Source organism: Panthera tigris, chromosome B1, assembly GCF_018350195.1.
Source record: "Panthera tigris isolate Pti1 chromosome B1, P.tigris_Pti1_mat1.1, whole genome shotgun sequence".
NCBI lineage: Eukaryota > Metazoa > Chordata > Mammalia > Carnivora > Felidae > Panthera > Panthera tigris.
In genome coordinates this window covers 127,830,809-127,851,041 of record NC_056663.1, presented here as the reverse complement: position 1 = coordinate 127,851,041, position 20,233 = coordinate 127,830,809, and the positions used below count along the sequence as shown (strand labels likewise).

Sequence of the window (20,233 nt, the reverse complement as noted above, 5' to 3'; positions counted from 1 at the left end):
TTAAATGCACATATTCTCTTAAGTTCCACTAAAATGTAGGGTTTTTTAAATAATGTTTATCTTTTTTATGAAAAATTTTTTAACATTTATTCATTTTTGAAAGACAGAGTGTGAGTGAGGGAGGGGCAGAGAGAGACACACACACACAGAATCTGAAGCAGGCTCCAGGCTCTGAGCTGTCAGCACAGAGCCTGATACGGGGCTCAAACTCACCTGAACCGAAGTTGGACGCTTAACCAGCTGAGCCACCCAGGTGCCCCAATGATTATTTATTTTTGAGAGAGAGAGAGACAGAGCGCGAGCAGGGGAGGGGCAGAGAGAGAGAGTGAGACAGAGAATCCTAAAGCTCCAGGCTCTGAGCTGTCAGCACAGAGCCTGACATGAGCAGTGAGATCATGACCTGAGCCATAGTCAGCTACTTAACCGACTGAACCACCCTGGAGCCCCTAAAATGTAGGTTTAATTTATTAATTTGTTAGTGTAAAAGAAAAACAGATGATCAGAATCTGTGAGGAAGATAGAATAGGAGGTGGAATGGAAAGACTTCTTTGTTTTTTAACAGCTTTGTTGAAATATCTTTGACAAAAGTTGTATAACTTAATATTTTGATATGTGCTGTGCATGTTGTGAAATAATCACCACAATCAAGCTAATTAACATATTTATCACCTCCATGTAGTTATCATTTTGTGTGTGTGTGTTTATGTGTTAAGAAGATTTAAATTAAGATCTATCCTTTTTGCAAATTTCAGGGATAAAATATGATATTGTTACCTATAGTCACCATATTGTATGTTAGATCTCTAGAACTTACTGATCTTATATAACTGAAACTTTGTACTGTTTGGCCAACATTTCCTATTTTCCTCTCCACACAGCTCCTGTCCTACTCTCTGTAGGACACCGCTATCCTACTCTCTGTTTCTATGCATTTGACTATTTTATTATTATTATTACAGTTATTTTAGAGAGAGAGCATGAGCTGAGGAGAGGGACTGAGAGAGAGAGAGAGGGAGGGAGGGAGGGAGAGGGAGAGGGAGAGAATTCCAAGCAGGATCCTTGCACACTGCAGAGCCTGATGTCAGGCTTGATCCCATGACCCTGGGATCATGAGCCAAAATCAAGAGTCCAGTGCTCAACTCACTGAGCCGTCAAGGTGCCTCTTGACTGTTTAGATTCCACATGGCCACAATGAGGTCATGTAGTATTTCTCTCTCCGTGTTGCTTATTTAGTAAGTGAAATGTCCTCCAGCTACATCAGTGTTGTCACAAATGGCAGGATTTCGTTTTTCTTCATAGTTGGATGATATTTTGATTTATATTTATCTGCCAGCAGATAATCTGACAGCAGATATGAAAAGTATGAGTTATTTTGCCAAACTGAGGTCAAAATAATGAAAGTCATATTTGAGATATTTGAGATTTTGGGGGAGTGCTTTCAGGATCCTATAGAGTCAGGGAGGTAATTGGGCAACAGAAAAAAAAAAAGAAGAAAACACTTTAGGATGTTTAGTAATAGAGTGTCCCTTATTGGGGTCATACCTGATATTGCAAGGCTAAGCAAATTAGCTTAAATATTTTTGGAGAATTCTAAGAAATAGAAAAATTGCGTATGAGACTGCATAATTGCTAACCCGCAGTAAACTTTAAACTCTCTGATTTTCTATGTGAATGAAGATAAAACTATGTAAATGACAAAGCAAGGTTGTTTCCGTATAAACTAACTCATGAAAACTTATTATTTCTAAATTTGTTTTGATTTTATTCATATTATGACAAAATAAGGTAAATCTGTAATAAGAAAAAGAAACTTCCATATAGGTGGAGAAATTTTTAACAGTAATTGCTATAGCCAGTGCTTTGATTCATTTTCAATAATTGTAACTGTTCTTTACTAGTGCTTATAATATGCTGGATATTCCTCTAAGTGCTTTACACATGTTTTTCTCCATTCAGTCCACACAGCAGCCTGCTGTGGTAGATACTGTTATTTGTTCCGTTATGTAGAGTAATCCAAGATACAGGGGTTTTAGTAACTGCCTCAAAATAACAAAGAGAGTAACTGAACAACTGGGATTAGAACCCTGCACCCCACCCCCAAAGCTGATGTAGAGCTGGATCTTGAAGCAGCACTTCCACAGGCAAAGCACTGAGGTGCCTTCTGCAAACTACATAATGATTCAATCATGCACCTGAAAAACTTAGTAATTAGAAAAAAGTATAGATAAAACATAATTTTGGATATCCAGAAACTCCAATAGTAATATATTTTATTATACACTGTATATGAGAGAAGTAAAATATTATAGGAATTCCAGACACTCAAAGACCACATCTATGTAGAATGTTTAGAGGAGACATCTGGAAAGATTAAAGGTTACAGATAGATCCTGTATAATGAGTGTTTAGAAAGTTAGAGAGTAATTCAATTTTAGGCAAAGTCAGAGAACAGAACAATCCTGGTTAACTGGAGCATAATGTGACACAAATTGGAAAGTCACATCAGAATAGGAATGGAGAGCCGAAGATTCAAGGCAAAAATTCCAGACCTAGTTTAGTAGGTATTGAGATTGTAGGATGATATGAAGAGTACTATATGAATAAAGAGAATAGTGGTTAGGCTACTTTGGAGTCATATAGCTTTGATCCAAATCTCATCTTTACTACGTATGAGCTGTGATTTTAGTCAAGTTGTCTAATATTATGCTTTCTATTGCATATATGTAAACTCAGATTAATGGAAATATTTGCTTCATTTGGTTGTTATATGGATTATATCAAAAACTTCATGTGGAAGCGAAAGCACAGTGCTTGCTTTAATTTAGGAATTATCTGTTCATTAAACAGTTATTGAAGGACTATTATAATGTCATTCCATTATTACTAATTTTATTGTTATTACTGTTATTTGATATAGCTAATAACTTGAGGAAATTCATGGCAAAGGTATATAAGGTAGATCAAAAAGGAGAGAGAAAGAAGGTGAAGCAACTAATTAGAAAAAAAATTTCACTGGTATAGAAGGGGATAAAGGAGCCTAAATGTAGAATATGACAGTCGGGAAAAATAAGGACTCGCTAGGAATATTCACATATTTATAATTAAACCCATTTTATTTATGTATTTTTATTCATTATTTATAAAGGTTTACTTCTAGAAGAGGTAACTCAGAACAACTAATAAGAGAGGAAAAATCTGGCGTGCCTTGGTGGCTCAGTAGGTTAAGCTTCTGACTTTGGCTCAGGCCATGATCTCACATTTCATAGTTTGAGCCCTGCATCAGGCTCTGTGCTGACAGCTCAGAGCCTGGAGCCTACTTCAGATTCTGTGTCTCCCTCTCTCTCTGACCCTCCCCCACTCAAGCTCTGTCTCTTTGTCTCTCTCAAAAATAAATCAACATCAAAAAATTAAAAAAGAGGAAAAATGTTTACAAGATCATTTATATTGAAAGAGTGTGAAGAAGTGCTCAAGATTTTTGAGGCTTAAACTTTACATACTTGTCAGTGTATCATGTCTACTGTGTTAATTTTATATGGGTTTCTGGGCCTGAAAACAAGATTTGAAATTGCAGGAAAAATGAGTGTAGTGAAAACTGATGATGTGATACAGAGTAGTTAATAATAGTGGTGGGATCTCCTTAACACCCACACTGATTTGATGGAAAGTGGTCCCTACACATAAACTTGACTCCTACAAAAGATAAGCTAGCCAATTTGACAAGTCAGGTGTTATGTAATGCTACTAATGAAAACACTAACCTTAAAAAAATGTTTATTTTTAATCATTTAAAAACTAAACTCTGGGGCAGCTGGGTGGCTCAGTTGGTTAAGTGTTTGACTCTTGATTTTGGCTCAGGTCATGACCCTCATAGTCGTGAGACAGAGCCCCGCATGGGGTTCCATGCTAGCCCTGGGGCCTACTTGAGAGTCTCTCTCTCCTTTTCCCTCTGCCTCATGAGTGTGCATGCACGTTCTCATTCTTTTTTTTTTTCTCTCTCTTCTCTCTTTCTCTCTCTCAAAACAAACAAACATTAAAAACAAAACAACAAAGTCTAAACTCTGTGGACAGAATCAAATCACCTTTAAGAACCCATTAGAAACACTTTGTGAAAAAATGTGCAGTGAATTTAATGTCTTGCTGTCGGGTGTACAGCATAAAAAAAAAGAAAAAGAAAGGTACTTCTTTCATAAGTCTCATATTTCATATAAATTGAGTTTCTTATATTTTTTGATATACTCTCTGTCATGTCAGGAAATATAATGGAGCTTGCAGCTTTAAAATAACATTATTTCAATTTGGCTTTAAAAATTAGATTTATATTTATGTTTGTGGTTTATTTGTATTCTACTCTTTCAAAAAATGATCTGAAGTACCCTACCAATTGCTCTCCTTCCTTTTCTTACACACACATACATTTCTTACACATACACACACATACAGACTCTCACTAAAAGTTTAATATAAGATGAGTAACAAGGACAATAGTCTTTGACAAGAAGGAAAAAGAAAATATGCTAACTTAATGAGTTAACCCAGTCTATGATTTAAGTTAGGATAGCATCATAAATTTCATTGTAGCCAAGACAACAAAAGAAGAAGGGGAAGGATGAAATTACACATATATATTAAAACTCCTTCAAGTTTCTTGGTATAGTGAATCTTTTACTTACAAGGAAAATCTCACATGGGAATATTATAAAACATACAATGTGTGATATAATTGACAGTAGCTTAACTACAAAATGTAGCAAACACAGAAGAATTCATATGACTTTTTGGGGGGGAGGGGCACAGGTTGATCAAACTAGATTATAAAAGAATAGTAGCCAGCTAAACTCCTAAGCTTGAATCCATTTTTTTTCTTGTGGTAAAAAACAACATGAGATCTGCCCTAACCAGATTTTAAGTGTGCAGTGCAATGTTGTTAACTATAAGAACAATGTTGTACATCATAGCTCTTAAAACATTTTCAATTCACATGACTGAAGCTCTCTAAACATTAATAAGCATCTCTATTTCTCTGTCTCACCAGTGCCTGGAAACCACTATTCTATTTTCTGCTTTGATGAGTTTGACTACTTTAGATACTCTGTATGTGGAATCAGCCAGTTTTCCTTCTGTGATTGATTGATTTCTTTTCGCTTGATGTCCCCAAGTTTTATCCATATTGTAGCATGGGAGAGGATTTTTTCTTTTTTGTGGTCAAATAATACTCTATTGTATGTATATTTTCTTTATCCATTCATCTGTTGAGGGACATTTAGAATTTTTCCATTTCTTGGCTATTGTAAATAACGCAGCAATAATTATGGGTGTGTGTAGAGATTGCTTTGAGATCTTGATTTCAGTTCTTTTGGGCACATATCCAGAAGTGAGATTGCTGGATCATATGGTAGTTCGATTTTTAATTTTCTGTAGGATACTTCATACTGTTTTACATAGTGCCTGCATAATGTTACATTTCTACCAACAGTACACAAGGGTTCTAAATTATCTGTGTCTAGTCAACATTTGCTGTTTTCTGTTGGTTTGTTTTTATAATACCCATTAGAACAGGTGTAAAGTGATATTTCATTGTGTTTTTGATTTGCATTTCCCTGATGATTATATCCATATTAAACTCCATGACTTTTTTTTCAGGAACAGAAAAAAAAATCTTACAATTCTTTTGGAACCACAAAAGACCTAACATAGCCAAAACAATTCTGAGAAAAAAGAACCAAGCTGAAGGCCTTGTAGTTCCTGATTTTAAAACATATTACAAAGTGGGATGAGTGGCAGTGTGATGGAACAGTTGATTAGGGAATGCATTTTCCTGAGGTCAGCCTGTTCTCACAAGAAACTGTTAATCACTTTTCAGCATTGCAATGATCAGAAGTGGGTAAAAGTTCAGGGGCCTAGAAAGGGAGAGAAGCCTGATTAAAGTTTGGTCAAGCTAGTGGGCATTTTTTCCAGATTGCTCAGTGAGGACAAACAGTTCAACTACTCATTTAGGAGACAAAGAATGAGAATTTGGAGATTCTTTCATCTGTCTTTGTCATAAGTAAAACAAGGAGTACCTGTGAGTCTTATCTAACTAGTATAGGGAATGGTAGTTCTTTGCAATTGGTCATTTTGGGGAACACAAAAACGGTTGGGAAATTTCTTGACTGTTGCTATTTTTACCAGAATTTTGGACATTATCACTGCCAAGTGGAACTTTACTGGCAAGTGCTGCACATACCCCTTTCTGGTGAACTTGCGGGGAGACTGAAGTTAGATGGCTCAGTTTTCTATATAACCTCTCATTTGTGTGGAAATCCACTGTGAGTCTATGCCATAACCTCATTTTAGCTCTTGGTCTAGATTATTTTCTCCCCATCAGTAGTGCCTCAGCCACAGAGAATTCAGGTCAGGTTTGCCAATTCTTAGTGGAGCGTACACACCAGGAAGAAAATGAAGGGTGCAAACCAGAAGAGCTGGCTGGGTGATCATGTTTATTTACTCTCTTAATTCATCATAACAAAAATATTGGATCACCTTGTACTGTGACCTTTCTTAAAGTCTGAGTTTTGGAGTGATAAACAGCCTCTTTTTTTATAATATTTTTCCCCTGGCTTTATTGGTATATATGTGACATTGTATTAGTTTAAAATACACAACATAATATACACATACACACACACACATATATATAGTAAAATGATTACAACAATATGTTTAGTTAACATCATAGCTATTTTTAAAATGTGTTTTGTTCTACGTTTTATTTAGTATGTTGAAATACATTAAAAACATAACATTAGGTCCATCAAAAGCATATTCAGGTACTTATTAGTCAAAGTCTCAATTTTGTAACAGTCTTTCTCAAAATTCTTGGTCTATTTTGTTAGGCACAGATGAATATTTCCATGTATAAAAACAACAAATAAAATCGTATTATTGGAAGAATGGCATTTTTTAAAAAAATTAAACACTGATGAAAAATGCATTGAATTTTCTTCTTATTGAAAGTACATGGCTTTTCTTGAAGTAAAAGATGAATGTCCATCTGTTTCATTTATTAAAATTTTAAAGTTGAAGAAATCTTAGTCTGAAGCAATACGACTGAAAGAAAATTTCCTTAGAATTAGTTACCAGTGTTACTATCTTATTTTATAATTTATTTGCCTGTGGTTTTACTGAGGAAGAATTTCATCTTGGAGGCTAGGAATTCTGATGCTCTTGTATTATAATAACAGATCATGTCATTAAAGTTTTTTTTGACTCTATGTTCTCTTTCCAGTTTAAATTGATGAGATAGCAAATATATGGAAATTTATTCTGCCTGTTTGTAGCCTTCATCATATTCAAAGTTAAAAGATGTATTTGGATGGTGTGGGTTGGAGAGGATGGCAGGTGATCAGAATTAATTAGGAATGCACACACAGGAATAGAGTTAGAAGTACAAATTATAAGTATCTTCATTGGTGGTTTATGAAAAATGGAATGCCAAATTTCTTCAGCGCTTATAATTTCTGTTCAATTTATGTGCCATTATACAGTATTCTGATCTTATAAGTTTCTAGTAGATTTATCTTAAGGCTTTATTAAGCTGAATAACAAATGAACACACGCTTTATTGAGATGGACAGTGTAGTGAAGCCAGTAGGTTTCCAAAATGATCTAGAATGTGGATGGTTATTTCACTAGTTTATTGTGTTCACCTTCATTAAAGACAATTACTATGCCCTGTTGAAAAAGTGTGGAATAATTGCCGTGACACACGAAATTTGATTCTGAATTCCCCGTGTAAAACCCTAACTTAGAACATTTCCATCTTAGCATGAGATTGACGGAGAATTTCATAGGTAGTAGTCACTCTGAAGTCCTATAAAAAGTATTTTGGGACTTGATGCCATTTTGATTCTTCTTAAATTGTCAATATTAATCTTACAAAATCTAGAAAAAAACATATTCAAAATACCAATAAATGATTTCTATTTTGCATAATTAACTATAAGTGGTCATAATAAGTAATAAATCCTGTAATTGGAACATAAAACCCAATATCCTATCTAAAAGTAAAAAGAAAAAAAATGAATAGAATAGAATAAGAAAAATATCTGGAGCAGTAGTTAATCAGATAGTATTGTTGTTTTATATTTTGTCTTCTTGTTTACTTAACATTTCCCTAATAGGCAATAAGAAACTTATAGACAGAGTTTAGGTCATGAACATGATTGCATCTCAGGTACTTGCTTTTTTCCCTGACATATTAGCTCAATACATTTATGATGAACCACTGTTTCTAAAAGTAATCGATGACTGGCTGAAACATTTATTTGTGACTGTCTTGAAAGAGATATGTGAGTAAAAAGTCTATTACATGCATTTTTGTGTATCTTGCTTATTGCAGTATCTTGGTTAGAGAAGTCTTCCATCTATAAATTATACTTCCATTTCACAGCTTCAAAGAGCTCTAGTTCTGTGTTTCCTGTGGTATGTTGATGCTTTTATGTTATGCTATAACTGCACACTCCCCAAGCCTAACATGAAACTTCTCATGTCGTTTTCTCATTGCTATCAGCTTAGCTCACTTCTTTATTACATAAAAATTGGTTTACAGCAACAAACTAAGACTGACATTTCTTACTAAAGCAGAATGTTTTACTTGATTCTCTTTTCTTGGCATTTGACAATGAATGATGCAGTGGCTAGTGACATTTCTTATTATACTGAGTTATTATTTTTTCATTGTCATGTTTTATACATTTGTCTTGATCAAAAAAATGCCTTATAGATAGGAATTTGTTAAATACATTTTGATTACTTTATTTCATTCCTATCTATGAGCTCATTTCCTTTACTTTTGTATTTTCTCTAATATTTAGATGTTTTTTAGAGAACACATCTCAGCTATGTTTTCGTGTTTAATGATTACCAACATAAATACTCTAATTCTTTAAGTCTTTGATTAGCAAACAGGACCTGGTTTCTTTTATTTGGTCTGTCTTCTTGTATGTATGTTTGCACATGTTGTGAAGACAAATAAATACATTTTAACATTTCATAATTTCATTATGTATCAATTTAGATGACTTAATTATTCTGTGATTTCTTCACAGGATGTTAAAGCCATTATCATTTCTAACCCTGTTTTGTGTCATTTTACAAATTGCTTGGTCATGCTAGATGAAGTTAATTTTGGATTACTGTAATAATACTATTTCAAAGTAGGCATTGTATATTTTCCTAAATTTTTCACGTAATATAAAGGTGAATGAGATTTTTTTTAATGAGATTGGCTTTCATTGAGGGCAACATATTCCGAGAATCTGAATCTTTAGCTATTCATAAACAGGCTTCTTTAACATAAATAGTTTTAGTTATAACTATCCTAAAAAAACTTGTGTATCTTCACTAGGACCAAGTGGATTTTATGAGAAAGATCCTTCCCAAAGAAAAATCTTACAAAGGCTTTGAATATAGAAAAGGACTTTCTTAACCTTGTTGGTTTCCAATAATCATGTTCTGGAAAGTCTCTAATGAACTGTCAGGAGCAATTGTTTTCCTTAGTTACTAATTTGGCGGCATGTGCTGAAGTTAGAAGATTCGCTCATGGTAAATTAGTCGCAAGTATTTAACCTCCTAAATGGTGTGTAATTAGCAACAAGTGGGCCCAAATATTTTGACTTAAGTAATGTTTATTGGGTGTATAAATATTAATCAGGGTTTATTTTACTAACCAGGTAGGCAATTGCATTGCATGTATCATTGAGAGTTTAAGCAAGACTTATTTTCTAATGATCACTATTCAGAATGCCCATATTTAATTAGAGCATCCTTTCAGATATTCTTTGTTAGAGAACAGGACAACATTTTTATGTCCACAAAGTCTAGTTTTAATTTATTTATGTTTGTGATCTGAGGCACAGATATTATAATGTTTCTCTGGTGACTAAGTGGTACCATTGTAACCCTGAAATAGGAAGCTCAAAGGCTCCTTGGGACCAGCAAGTTCTTAAATGGTTGATACGTGACATTATAAGTAGTGAGGAATCATATCTGAAACCCCATGAAATGAAAATTATTGTCAAAAATTACCTAGTAACTGAGTAAACAATGGGGCAAAACTGGATAGATTTTTATGGCTTGGTGTTACTATTTTCCCAAGAAGAAAATGGGGCTTTGTATTCTAAGAATTGTTCTCAAAAAGGGTACCTTGGAACTATTCACAGTCCCTGACCAGCAGAGAATTCAGGTTCTTCAAATTACATGATTCAAACATTTTTTAAAACATACATCTCTCCCATTGCTTTCCATTCACCAGATGCCAATACTGGCTGATGTTTCTGGAATCTGAATATCCAGTCATTCCTAAGCATGTTTCTTTAAAATAAATATTTCTGGTTATACATATCTTAAAGGATTGTGTGTATTCACTAGGGCCAGGTAGAATTTTTGAGGAAGACCTTAAGACAAATTATAGTGAACAGGGCAAACATATTCTACTAGTGGAAGAAGCCAGGCAGAAATCAAAGTGAAAAAGACAGACATAGCCCTCCCTCACAGAACGTAAATTCTAAAGCTCTCTCATTCTCCATATTAACCAAATCCTTCTGAGATTAACCTTTAATTAATGGTTGTTTGTGTCAGTAGCTCTAAATTCAAGTCTAGTTGCCCTAGAGGGGCTCCCTGAATTCTTGTGTGTTATGTGCCTTTCCCAAACACTGCTGCTAATTAATTTCTACAAATAAATTTCAAAACTAATTATTTCACTTCTATTATTTATCTCTCATTAAATCCAGTTGACTATAGGATCATCTTGACAGGATAGTCATAATTTCTTTTTGATCTAGACTTATCTAGATTTCTAGTTTGTTTTGTATAACTCCTTAAAATGTTGCAGTTATTTTGAATATTTGACCTTTTTAGACTCTAACCTTTAGCTATTTCCAATAGCAGATAACCAGAAATAACCACACAAAGTGACCAGTTGAATGTTATTTTTCCCCAAACTGAAGCATTGGTTAGCAAACATCATCATTTACTGTTTTAACACTACATTTCCAGGTTAAATGCTAGACATACCGTGATTTGAAAAAATAAAAAGAAATATAGCCCTAGATAAGAAAAAAATAGTAGTATTAGCTCTCTGTATTTCTACCATTTAACTAAGTTATAGTATCTTTTTCCTTTTTAATTATTTCTCCTCCTTCCTCCTTTCTTTCATTCCTTCCTTCCTCCCTCCCTCCCTCCCTCCCTCCCTCCCTCCCTCCCTCCCTTCCTTCCTTGTCCCAGAGCCCAAAAGTCTCTTTACTATATACCTTACAGGATTCAAAATATCCTAAAGCCAACCAAACCTACTATTCACAAGTCTCTAATAATTACTTTGTGTATCTCACCAAGGTTTCTCTTCCAGAGTAAACTCTGTTTTGTTCATGTTTGTGTCTGCGGAACTAATTTTTGTTTGTTTTGGAAGAAGGATTTCTTAAGATTTTATTTAAACATATTTCCTCTCTTTAATCTCTGGATATTTTGATAAGTTCTTTCTAGGAAATCTTTTTTTAGGTGTTCTGCACTACTTATATGTATATCAGAGGGAGTTTTATTCATAGATAATCAGATAACCAGATCATAAAATTGGAATTGGCTCATAGGATGTACATCAACAAGGAAATTTACATATATCACTTATTTTACATATTCCATGAGAAAAATAATACTGTGGTAATATTAATAGCAAAATAATTGAACAGGTACTATGAGTTAGGGACTGTGTTATCTCATTTAATCTTCAGAGAACTCTAAAAGAGAGTTTGGTTATAGTTACCAAGATATGGAGATAATGAGTGTCAGCGTCAAGTCTGAGTCTGCTGGTATAATTGCTGATACCCATAAACACTGGGCTGACATGACTTTGTTATATGAATTATAAAATGTTTATTGTAACACTAATTTTATTATATACATTTTATTTGTATTCATCATACCAGTAATATTTCTAATTTCACAAGAAAAAGATTATGTACATATTAGGCACCTTAATACATATTTAAAACTTAAAGAAATTTATTATTAAAAATAATTCAATCTTATGTCTTCTGCAGTAATATTGCTGATTTAGATAAATATAACACAGTCCATTTATAATAATTTTTATATACTTGACTTGCGATGAAACACAAAATCCCATAGTAGAAGAAAATAAGTAACAAACTATTTCACGTATACAGAAAATATAAAGAGTATTTAAAAATCACTCTTGGCATTAGAGCAATGAGAGCATTCATATGGAATATATTTCACTTTAGACTGTGTTTCTGGTCAAGCAAAACCAGAATTCTCCCCATGAGAGAGTGTTTCTTACTCAGCTTCTTAAACCACAAAAATATTGGAAACACATTTCAAGCTCCCTGTACCACATAACTTTCCTACTAAGTATATTTTAACTTTGAGCATCTTATTTTTGGTCACTGGGTAGAATATCCTTCTAGGATGTAGTTAGTTGCTATGGAAGAATATTCAACATGCATACCAGCAATAATTTTTCCCAATTATACAGTGAATGAAAGGAGGTAGGGAACCTCTGGTATAAAAATAGATGATTAAAGAATTGTAGGTGGCTGACAAAATTGCAGGCAGAAAGGATGATAATTTTATATAGCTATCAAGACAATTAGAGGGATTGATACAATCATCCTTTTGAGGCATAAGAGTAGAATAATGGAAATCTTACAAAAAAGAAGTGATGTAACTTAAATGTAGGCAAGATTGAATGATATCAGGGTACATAGGCACCATGGAATCTGAATGAAGGATTCTAACAGGTTCACCTGGCATTTAAACTGATTATTGATTAGAGTTTATAAAATGTAATGCAATATAAAATAAGACATTATAAAATGCACTAACTCATGTAGAATTGAGGCAATTCTAAATTAAAATGCAAAGGAATTATTTGGAATGATCATTATCTGACCTGCACATCTCCTGATTAAGTGGGTAAGTTGTAGTAGGGAAGACACCTCAGAAAAACACACTCTTATGCTTTTATAAAACCTGACTCAAATAAGCGTACTCTCCATTTTATTGCCTCACCTGAATATGAAATTATTTTAGATAGTATTCTGCTCCATGATGTGTGCAACTACAGCTGGGTGCGCTAACTTTTTGGTACAGCTGAGTCGTCATCATGGCTAAACGAATTAATTAAAGAGCGCTTTTTTAAAAAAATTTTTTTTTTAACGTTTATTTATTTTTGAGACAGAGAGAGACAGAGCATGAACGGGGGAGGGTCAGAGAGAGGGAGACACAGAATCTGAAACAGGCTCCAGGCTCTGAGCTGTTAGCACAGAGCCCGACGCGGGGCTCGAACTCACAGACTGTGAGATCATGACCTGAGCCGAAGTCGGCCACTTAACCGACTGAGCCACCCAGGCACCCCGCGCTTTTTAAGGAATGTATATGAAATGAAATTCTATTTCCTCAAAATTGAGGAAAAAACTATACTGTTCCTTCAGCAAACATTCTGACCGAATATATAGTTTTATTTTTCAGATAACTGAAGCTTATCACATAAGAGTCATATCCTTTAAATTAATATTAATTTTTTTGAAAATCATTATAAACTGTATTACACATTTTTCATATTCCTTCAACACTGGTATTAGTCCTAATTTCAAAATGACTCATAAGCTTTTTGAATTTATGCACATGTTTCTTTACTTTTTATTTCTTCTTTCTGAACACTCACAGATTTTGATACTGACCATGACCCTCCTTCTAGGCATTCCCTACCTTTGAAGATTCCAGTCTACTGGAATTGGAAAAAAAGGTACAGCTTCTAAGATCGAGTATAAATGAACAGTAATGAAGGTCTGAATCAAGATTTAGCAGCCTTTGCCTTAAGTTGAATGGACTTCATACATGAGACATCAAGTAAAACTTGGACAATTATCACTAAAACTAAAGGAAATTCAAGCACTAGATTGAAAGAGGAGAAATTTAATTTAGGTCAATTATTTCCAGAGAGATTTCATAGAGTCCTTTTTTGATCTTCCAGATTCCTAACGATGTTCATTTATGTTAAATAAAATTATTGGATATAAGTTTTACAATTCTTATACAGTATATGACTGAAGGAAGGATGATAATAGCATGTTTCATTTAAACATTTTGAGATTGAAAAAGGGTTATGTTAATAATTATGTTAGGACAGTCAGTATAAACTAAGGCTTTTTGTAGCTAACCAGAATGAACATATGGTCAACCTAACTTAAAGTGACATGTTTGTTAGAAAATCCTCCAGGTATAATTTTTTCAGTGAATTAATTTTTTTTTATTTAGTTCACTTATTTTTACAAATTATAAGTGCTTTATTTTCAGCATCCAGCATGTTTGTCTTTTGTTCCCTAAAACTGACAGAAAGAAGCAAATAGTTAATGTTACATTTCTCCTTTTGGTCTTCTACCTTATATTCATATAAGGATGTCAAAAATATCTTTTTAGACCTTAGTTCAGAGCTTAATTTTAGTCTTCTTTTACACATTAAAGCAATAGTTGGAGAAAAACAAACTGAATAGGATAATATTTTTTTCTAGGAAAAAAAATGTCTTTATTCTTTGTTGTCTGCCCTCATGTTTTAATATAATTTCAAGGCTTCTTTGAAGACTTAAAAAAAAAGGCTTTGCAATTTTTCCTTGGGAATGCCACTTAGTAGGTGCCAAAACATATTTAGCAGGTGGTAGCTAATTTTCATTTTAATGAAGCTAATCTTTTCAGAGTAGGATAACATAAGGTTTTACCATCTGTGTGTATCCTATTTAGTTTAACCAGGTTGGAAAAACCTAAAAGGAGGTCTATGAAACAAAAAGTTAGATGTTGTTCAACAACAGCCTTAACTACCTGTAAGCAGTACTATTTCTGAACATAAAATATATAGGGAAATTATAAATGTTAATATATTAGCCCCAAAGTTTTGCTAAGTTATATATTCATAATTTGGATCCAGTGATCTTTTAGAGCATTACTTAGGAAGGTTTTTTGAATTAGGGTTTTTAATGTAAGACATCTAAAAATTTAGCTGATGATTCCTCAGATCAGAAGAATTTAAATATTTTGCGCTTCCTATTTTTTCTGCTGTTGTACATTATTGCTGATAATGTTCCTATACAATTCTTATTTTCAGCTTTTGTTTTAATGTACATTTAAATCTTCCTTTTAGCTTGTGTTTCACTGCTTGAAAAGTTTAAGTACTTTTTGCATTTATGGTAGTATTTAAATTTGAACACATTACATTTTTTTGTGGGAAAATATTATGGCATATGTTTGTTTTTTATTTCAGGAATGGAAAATTCTCATTGCTTTTTAAAATCCCCTTCTTAAATAATAAAGTAATAATTAATATAAATAAGTAATAAAAGTGCAAAATTGAACATTTACTACATATTTGGATTAAGAAGTTATTCAGAATATCATGCATTCAATGAGAATTTAAAAAATGGGCTAAACAGGCACATGAAAGATGTTCAACGTCGCTCCTTATCAGGGAAATACAAATCAAAACCACACTCAGATATCACCTCACGCCAGCCAGAGTGGCCAAAATGAACAAATCAGGAGACTATAGATGCTGGAGAGGATGTGGAGAAACGGGAACCCTCTTGTACTGTTGGTGGGAATGCAAATTGGTGCAGCCGCTCTGGAAAACAGTGTGGAGGTTCCTCAGAAAATTAAAAATAGACCTACCCTATGACCCAGCAATAGCACTGCTAGGAATTTATCCAAGGGATACAGGAGTGCTGATGCATAGGGGCACTTGTACCCCAATGTTTATAGCAGCACTCTCAACAATAGCCAAATTATGGAAAGAGCCTAAATGTCCATCGACTGATGAATGGATAAAGAAATTGTGGTTTATATACACAATGGAATACTATGTGGCAATGAGAAAAAATGAAATATGGCCTTTTGTAGCAACGTGGATGGAACTGGAGAGTGTGATGCTAAGTGAAATAAGCCATACAGAGAAAGACAGATACCATATGGTTTCACTCTTATGTGGGTCCTAAGAAACGTAACAGAAACCCATGGGGGAAGGGAAGGAAAAAAAAAAAAAAGAGGTTAGAGTGGGAGAGAGCCAAAGCATAAGAGACTGTTAAAAACTGAGAACAAACTGAGGGTTGATGGGGGGTGGGAGGGAGGGGAGGGTGGGTGATGGGTATTGAGGAGGGCACATTTTGGGATGAGCACTGGGTGTTGTATGGAAACCAATTTGACAATAAATTTCATATATTAAAAAAAATGGGCTAAAAGTAAATATGCCTCAAATAAAGTACACATAATATGAAGGAAGGTAAGAAGAAGGAATAGTGAGGAGGATGGGAGGAAAAGTGAGAGAGAGGGAAAGAGAAAAAGACAGTGAGACGGAAATTATCTGTAAGAATGAAGAGAGTAAGAGAAAGGAATCCCACTTTTGCATGAATGTTTTCGTTATTTTTGCTTTAAGTAGTCTTGTAAGATAGTATAATGAAGTTAGTGTGATTGGAAAACAAAAAGAACTAACATTATTAGGGAGCTGAGTCAATTCACGATTGATTGCAAAATAGAGTGAATTTTAGGAGTATTTAGAATGAAAGCTCCACATTATTAGATATAGTGAACATTGGGCATTAAGAGCATTTATATGTATCGATTATACTTAAATAACAAAGATAAACAACTTGTTATGCCAATGAAAAATGTGCTGAACATATACAAAGAATAAGATGATTAATATTAGAAGAATATTTATTTTAAACAGTAATTCCCTGAATGGTTCTTTTTTCAAAAAGAAAATAAAGAATTGCTGTAATGAATTTAATTGATTTAAAAATTATTAATTGCTTAAGAGATGGACTAGGGTTAAATAAACTCGACAAAATTAAATGTTGTTTAAATTGTGAATCTATCAGATACAAAGTTAAAACATCTCTAAGAGTATTGTGTAAATTGTTTCCTGAGTTGTTAATTTTAGACATTCTGACAGGTGTGAGATGATATCTCATCCTGGTTTTGATTTGTATTTCCCTGATGATAAGTGATGTTGAGCCTCTTTTCATGTGTCTATTTGCCATCTGGATGTCTTCTTTGGGAAAGTGTCTATTCATGTCTTCTCATTTTTGGGTGTTGAGTTTGATAAATTCTTTATAGATTTTGGACACTAACCCTTTATCAGATATTTCATTTGCAAATATCTTCTCCCATTCCATTGGTTGCCTTTTAGTTTTGTTGATAGTGTCCTTCACTGTACGGAAGTTTTTTAACTTGATGACATCCCCCAAATAGTTCCCTTTTTAAAAATTAAAAAAAATATATATATATAATTTTATTTTTGTATATATATATATGTATATATATATATATATATATATTTTAGAGAGAGAGACAGAGTGTGAGACTGGGAGAGGGGTAGAGGCAGAAGGAGAAAGAATCTCAGCCAGGCTCCACGCTCAGGATGGAGCCCGATGTATGGCTCAATCCCACGACCCTGGGATCATGACTTGAGCCAGAATCAAGAGTTGGATGCTAAAATGACTGAGCCACTCGGGCACCCCCCACCCCCAATAGTTCATTTTTGCTTTTGTTTCCCTTGCCTTCAAAGACATGTCTAGTAAGAAGTTGCTGCAGCTGAGGTCACAGAGGCTACTGCTTGTTTTCTCCTGTAAGATTTTGATAGTTTCCTGTCTCACGTTTAGGTGTTTCATCCATTTTGAATTTATTTCTGTGTACTGTGTAAGAAAGTGGTCCAGTTTCATTCTTCTGCATGTCACTGCCCAGTTTTCCCAGCACCATTTGCTGAAGAGGCTTTTTTCCATTGGATATTCTTTCCTGCTTCGTCGAAGATTAGTTTGCCATACATTTGTCGGTCCATTTATTCATCTTGTATGCTGTTCCATTGATTTGTGTCTGTTTTTTGTGCCAGTACCATACTGGCTTGGTGCTTACAGCTTTTTAATACAGCTTGAAGTCTGGAATTGTGGAAACAACAGATGTTAGTGAGGATAAGGAGAACAAAGGGGAATTTGCACTGTTGGTGGGAATGCAAACTGGTGCAGACACTCTGGAAAACAGTATGGAATCTCCTAAAAAAATTAAAAATAGAACTACCCTACAACCCAGCAATTGCATTACCAGGTATTTATCCAAAGGATACAGAAATGCTGACTCAGAGGAGTATATGCACCCCAATGTTTATAGCAGCACTATCAACAATAGACAAATTATGTAAAGAGCCCAAATGTTCATTGGCTGATGAATGGATAAAGAAAATGTGGTGTGTATATATATATATATATATATATATATATATATATATATATATATACATATACATACATAATTGAATATTGGTGATCAAAAATAATGAAATCTTGCCATTTGCAACAATGTTGATTGAACTAGCATGTATTATGCTAAGTGAAATAAGCCAGTCAGAGGAAGAAAAATACCATATGATTTTACTCATATGTGGAATTTAAGAAACATAACAGATTAATATAGGGGAAGAGAAAGAAAAATAAGATAAAAACAGAGGAGGAGGCAAGCCATAAGAGAATCTTAAATACAGAGAACAAAACGAGTGATGCTGGAGGGGAGGTGGGTGGGGGGATGAGCTAAATTGGTGATGGACATGAAGGAGGGCATTTGTTGGGATGAACACTGGGTGTTACATATGAGTGATGAATCACTGGGTTCTACTCCTGAAACCAATGCTACACTGTATGTTAACTAACTTGAATTTCAATAAACAAATTAAAAAAAGAGTAATGTGTAAATTAATAGAGAGGTATAACCCTATTGACATGCAACAGATACAGACTATTTTACAAATGTGCAACATATTTTTTCAGACTTTCTCTGTGTTTCAGACATTCTACTAGAATTTGCTTACTATTGTTTCTTTTATTAATAATCTTTCTCCAGGAACTTAGTGAATTGTTTCTAGCTTAAGGTTTTCAAAGTCAATATTATTTCCTAAACTCTTATTTTTTCCCTTATGATTTCTCTTTTTGTGGTTCTGTATTTTACGGTATGTCTTCCACTTGATCTTCCAGTACTATAATTAGGGGGTCAATAGTGATACTTCTTTTCTCACTTCATCTACCAATATTGATTTTGTTTGTTTGTTTGTTTGTGTGTATATTCCTTTGGAGATTGAATCAAAAAGACTTGTGTAAATGGACTTAAATCTCTTTGCATTCTCTCTCTTTTTTTTATTTTTTATTAAGGCAGTCATCTGACTTCTAAGTAGTTCTTGTTTCATTTGGAGCTCATCTTCTCTGTGTTTTATTTTTGAGTTCTCTCTTTGACTGCCATTACTTTGCCTACCAATACTCTAGTATGGTTGTTGAAGTGATTTAAGCAGCTAAATCCTGAGATAGGTGGGCATGTGTGTTTAGCTCTAAAGGAGGAACAACTGGTATGAAATCTCTCTCCTATCCAGGAACCAGGAGAAATCCTTTCTGCTCCCTTATTTTCTCAACCACAAAGATAGGCTCTCCTTGCCTGAGGACTATGGAAAACAGTGACCAACACCTGGTCTGACAGCTCCTCTGGGGTCATAGAAACTGCTCAGATCTTTTGGGTGAATGTTGTTTCTAATTCATTAGAGCTTTCCAGTATCACTCACGCCCACTGGAACTCTTTATTTTCTGGGATTTATTCAGATGTTCTGTTCCATGCCCCTGGTCTTTACAGCTCTGGTCCCCATTCTTTCATTATGGCAGATGGTTACATACTGTTTTTTCTGAATGCCAGGAGAAATGGAGGCCTATCTCAGATACTCTAGCGCTGCCCAACAGTCCCAGAAGATTCTTTTCTCAGGAGAAATGCTGGTTAATTGAATTAGATCAGGAACAGAAGGGTCTTGGGAATGCATTCAGAAATCCCCAATGATTTATTTGCAGAAATATGTTTTAAGTGACTGTAATTTGGCAATAATTTACTTTTTTTAAAAATTTTTTTAACGTTTATTTATTTTTGAGACAGAGAGAGACAGAGCATGAACAGGGGAGGGGCAGAGAGAGAGGGAGACACAGAATCTGAAACAGGCTCCAGGCTCTGAGCTGTCAGCACAGAGCCCAACGCGGGGCTTGAACTCACGGACCGTGAGATCATGACCTGAGCCGAAGTCGGACGCTTAACCGACCAAGCCACCCAGGTGCCCCAATAATTTACTTTTTTACACTAGCAGCAGATAATACAATTCAGGGGTAGCCAACTATTGTGT

At 34.2% G+C, this 20,233-nt stretch overlaps 1 protein-coding gene across 2 annotated transcripts in view; it reads left to right on the top strand.

The window, feature by feature from the left end:
* The window catches only part of GRID2 (glutamate ionotropic receptor delta type subunit 2), a 1,443,376-nt gene that overhangs the window by 175,445 nt on the left and 1,247,698 nt on the right, over window positions 1-20,233 (top strand). The gene's annotated exons all lie outside the window — the stretch shown is intronic.